The sequence below is a fragment of the Pistacia vera genome, unplaced genomic scaffold, assembly GCF_008641045.1.
Source record: "Pistacia vera cultivar Batoury unplaced genomic scaffold, PisVer_v2 Contig625, whole genome shotgun sequence".
In the NCBI taxonomy this organism is placed as follows: Eukaryota; Viridiplantae; Streptophyta; class Magnoliopsida; order Sapindales; family Anacardiaceae; genus Pistacia; species Pistacia vera.
The window spans coordinates 223,528-228,733 of NW_022196474.1; the positions used below are offsets into that span (position 1 = coordinate 223,528).

At 37.9% G+C, this 5,206-nt stretch overlaps 1 pseudogene; it reads left to right on the plus strand.

Moving 5' to 3' along the window:
* Positions 1–250: 250 nt before the first annotated feature.
* Positions 251–3,092, plus strand: LOC116111063 (annotated as a pseudogene).
* The last annotated feature ends 2,114 nt before the right edge of the window (positions 3,093–5,206 follow it).

Here is a 5,206-nt window from a genome sequence, read left to right on the forward strand (position 1 = left end):
CCTCCATAGATCTGTCTCACAACAGCTTATGGGCCTCTCTTCGTTTTGTCCAACTTGGGTTCTTGTCAAGCTTGAAAGTCTCAATCTTCAAGTAATCTTCTGCTTTTTCAGGGAAAGATTGGTGGGTTGAAGCTCAGTTTGGAGTCTCTTGATCTTTCGTACAATAATCAGATTTCAGGCCCCAATGTTTTCATGGTTGTCTACAATGGGGTAAGATTAAAGTTTGCTATCTTTGAGGGTAAAAATTTACAGGGAGAGATAAATGTGTCAAAGTGCAAGAATCTAAGTTCTTGGATGTTCCCAAACAACATTCAATGTCTGTGCCTGCTTTTGGTGATTGTTTAGCGTTGGAGCATCTTGATATCTCAGCTAAAAGTTCAGTTTTGATATTGTTCATGCAATCTCACCTTGTGAAAGCTCACTTTCGAACATTTCAAGCAACAATTTGGAGGTCAATTTTGTGTTTTTCGGTGCAAATTTGCAGTATCTCCTCCTGGGAAACATCTTTTCAAGGAGAGATTCCTCTGCAAACTAGCTGATTATTGTTCAAGTCTTGTCAAGATCGATCTTTTCGAATAATTGTCGGGTACGGTTCCCAGTAGCTTCAGTTCTTGCTTCCATTGGCTCTCTTGATATTAATAACAAATTCTCAGGTGAATTGCCTGTTGCACTTCTTGCAAATGAGTAGCTTGAAGGAGCTTGTTTTATCCTTTAATGAATTCACTGGTTTCTGTTTTCCGATTCTTGTCAAAATTCACCAATGGAGACTTTAGATCTGAGTTCAAATAATTCTCAGGTTTAATCCGGTAATTTGTGTCAGGATCTGGAAACTCTTGAAAGAGTCGTATCTTGCTAACAATTACGTTGCTGTTCCATTCCTCCAACTCTTAGTACTGTTACAGCTGTTTCACTCCATTTGAGCTTCAATTTCTCTGGAACTACTTTCTAGCTTGGGGGCTCTGTCCAAGCTTCAGGATTTGAAGCTGTGGTTGAAAATACTCCATGGGGAGATCCACGGAACTTGGAACAATTCAAACATTGCGGACATTGATTCTTGACTTCAACCAGTTGTCGGGACCAGTGCCTTCTGGTTAAGCAAACTGCACCAATTGACTTGGATCTCATTGTCGAATAACCAGCTGAGTGGTGAGATTCCTCGGTGGATTGGCAAGCTTTCGAACCTCGCGATTCTCAAGCTCAGTAACAACTCCTTTTTGGTAAATCCGCCCAGGAGCTCGGTGATTGTAGGAGCTTGATTTGGTTGGATTTATACCAATAACTTAGGATCCATCCCTCCTGCACTGTTCAAACAATCTGGTAAAATAGCGGTGAATTTCATCGCGGGGAAGAATATGTGTACATTAAGAATGATGGTAGTAAAGGTGCCATGGAGCAGGAAATTTGCTGAGTTTGCAGGAGTAGACAGGAGCAGTTGAACAGAATTTCAATCAGGAATCCCTGTAATTCACTAGGGGTATAAAGGTCTCACCCAGCCACATTTAACAACAATGGACGATGATGTTTTTTGATATTTCATACAATATGTTGTCAGGAACCATCCGGTGGAGATTGGGAGCATGTCAATCTCTATATCTTGAATTTGGGGCACAACTTTTTCGGGTACTATTCCATCAGAGCTTGGAGGGTTAACGCTTCTTAACATTCTTTACCCGTCGAGCAATAATCTTGAGGGACAATTCCGACATCAATGAGTTCTCTTAGCTTTCTTGCAGAGGGTGATCTGCGAAAACCATCTCACTGGAATGATTCCTGAAGGTGGACAGTTGAACTTTTCCACTACGAAGTTTGTCAACAATTCAGGCCTTTGTGGATTGCCTCTTCCCCATGTGGGAAAGATGCAGCGTCAAGTGCGAATTCTCAGCATAAGAAGTCTGATAGGAGAAGGCTGCTTTGTGCGGAGCAGCAATGGGTTGTTGTTCTCCCTCTTCTGCATCTTCGGTTTGATCATAGTTGGTGTCGAAATGAAGAAAAGGAGGAAAAAGAAAGATTCAACTCTGATGTTTATACGACAGTCGTTCACATTCTGGCACTGCAAACAACCAGTTGGAAGCAACTGGAGCTCGCGAAGCATAAGCATTAAACTTGCTACATTTGAGAAGCCCCTAAGAAAGCTCACCTTTGCAGATCTTCTTGAAGCCACCAATGGCTTCCACAATGACAGTCTTATCGGCTCTGGTGGTTTTGGTGATGTCTACAAGGCTCAACTGAAAGATGGAAGCATTGTAGCTATCAAGAAACTAATATATAGTGGACAAGGTGATCGGAATCAGCTGAGATGGAAAACCATTGGGAAAATCAGCACCGGAACCTTGTACCTCTCTTGGGCTATTGCAAGGTAGGGGAAGAGCGGCTTGGTTTATGATACATGAGGTATGGAAGTTTAGAAGTGTTTTACATGATAAGAAGAGAGCTGGGATCAAGCTAAACTGGGCTGCAAGGAGGAAAATTGCAATTGGAGCTGCAAGAGGGTTAGCTTTCACCACAAATTGCCTCCCACACATATACACAGGGACATGAAATCAAGTAATGTCTTACTCGATGAACCACTTGAAGCAAGAATGTCCGATTTGGAATGGCTAGACTTATGAGTGCAATGGATACACATCTGAGCGTCAGCACGCTAGCGGCACACCCGGTTATGTCCCTCCCGAGTACTACCAAAGCTTTAGATGTTCAACCAAAGGAGATGTTTACAGTTATGGCGTAGTTTTGCTCGAGTTGGTAACAGGAAAAAGGCCAACAGATTCAGCAGATTTTGGTGACAATAACCTTGTCGGGTGGGTGAAGCAGCACGCGAAACTCAAAATAAGCGATGTTTTTGATCAGAAACATGAAAGAAGATTCAAGCCTAGAGATTGAGCTTCGCAACACTTGCGTGTAGGTGTGCATGCTTAGACGACCGAACATGGAGACGACCAACAATGATTCAGGTTATGCAATGTTCAAGGAGATTCAAGCCGGTTCTGGGCTTGACTCACAACCACCTTGCCACTGATGATGGAGGTTTCAGTACAGTCGAAATGGTTGATATGACCATAAGCGAAGCCCCCGAACTAAGCAACAAGGCATAGAACACAAAAACACATTCGAACGAATGCGATTGAGCAGTTTTCAACTAGAATTCTTTGAAACCAAGAAAGAGGGTGGTATGGTAATGGTTCCATTCAGCTGCCAAAAAATTTTCCTCTTCTTTCCCACTTGAAAAAAAAAACTCAAAAATGTGGCATGAAAATTGCCTTTGTATCTCTACAGTTTATGTATGTATCTTTGTTCCCTTTTAAATTCTTGTTATTTATAACATAAAAGTGTGTTAACTTCGTTATAAATGTGTAAATATACAATGCCAATTTGTTTCCTAAGTTTGGTTTTGATTAGATTTTGTTTGTGACTTTTTAAGTGATTGATTGTGACCATATCTGGAGTTGTTTTGGCCCTTTCTTCTGATAATTGTTCTCATTCTTCTCTCTTTGTTCCATTTCAGTGGATATGCCAAAAAAACTCTATGCATTTGGCAACTCTTGCATACACAGCATATTATTAAGGACATGATCCATTTCTTTTCAAAATGTCCTTAAAGGTGTTCTCTATGGCCCTCTAGTGGGGTAAATAAAAGAGTTCCTCCGTATAATTTGTTTTCTCATCCATTCTCGCGCTTCCTATTTCTGCTTTGGTTCCACTCTCTGTATATAGCGTAAAATCAAATTCATGTTGAGGACGGAAGCTTTGATTCTTTCAAAATGGTCCTTAAAGTGTGTTCTAGAAATTGATGTAAATCAGAAAATGAAAACAATTTTGAATATATATCAAATTCAATAAGATTGGTTCAGAACTAATCTCACACACTCTCTCATAATCTCGACGTGACAGTTCGTAATTGATCAATTTCAATGAATAGATGGGATCCATAGTAAGCAGACGAGATTTATTTATGAGTTGACTAATTGGGAACTGTCACGTCGGAATGTGAGAGAAAATTGTGAGATTGGTGTTATAAGTGTAGATTGTTCAAATTCACAAACTGAATATATATCTACCGACAATAAACAAGCGTGAATGAAAATGTGAAAAACACATAAAAGGTTGGACATGACTAACTATCATAAAAAAGTCTAATCTCATAATGGTGGTTTAACTTACATACAAAATGGTAGGATAATGGGTGAAAAGATAAGAAAATCTTTCCCAAATTGTCTCTTGATTATAGACAAAGTGCACCATACATGCTCTTTAGTTGACACCAATGAGATTAATAATAATCTCAATTTTATCTTGGAAATTGTGTTGTGTGCCCTCTTCCTTTTGATTTTCATCTAACATTCCAACTCTCAACAATATTATTGTTCAAAACTTCTTTGGGTTCATGTTTGTTTCTCGACTTGTTTTTTAAGCAAACTTTACTTATGAGCTTATGACTCTTTAATTGCATAACTTCAGGTGTATCGAGTCGTATTTTATAGACATGTCTATTTCATCAGTGCACTATGAGAAAATGCCCTGATTCATAGGGGCTTCAATCACCGACTTCCCTACCATAAGTACCAACTTCTTGATCTTCGATGCGGGTGAATGGTTCAGTTTAGTTCGATTTATCTATGTTGTTTTAGTGTTAAATTAGAAAAGTTGAGAACATTTTTAGGGCTCATTTACTTACAAATAAATAAATTAAGTTGAATTGTTGAAATATGTGACTAAAGCAAAGCACTGATTTATAATAAGCTTGCTACTTCACTAAAATTAGGGGAAAAAATAAAGTTTTTTAATATTGGATGCTTTTAAAATATCTTCGCTTTATTTTCTTGAGAGAAAGGGTTAATTAAATTGGAATCGTTTGCAACTTATGATCTTAAAGAGCGACTGAAATCATTTCTTTAAAGAAATTGTTAAAAATAGAACTTGTTATTAGAATTATTTTAAAATCAAATCAAACTCTTAAACATTATTTTGGCAAATTTTGGTGATTTCAATGAAATAAATTGATTATGTATTAAAAATCAACCCCATTATAAGCTTAATAGATTATCAATTCAAATAAGATAATAGATAGTTCCACATAAAAAATATTAAACTGAATATTTTACATTAATTTTTTTTTATAAAATTAATTAATTTCAAATCCACCAACATATTATAATATGATAGTCAATTCACTCACTACTTCACTAGTTCCATCCATGCATGAATCTCA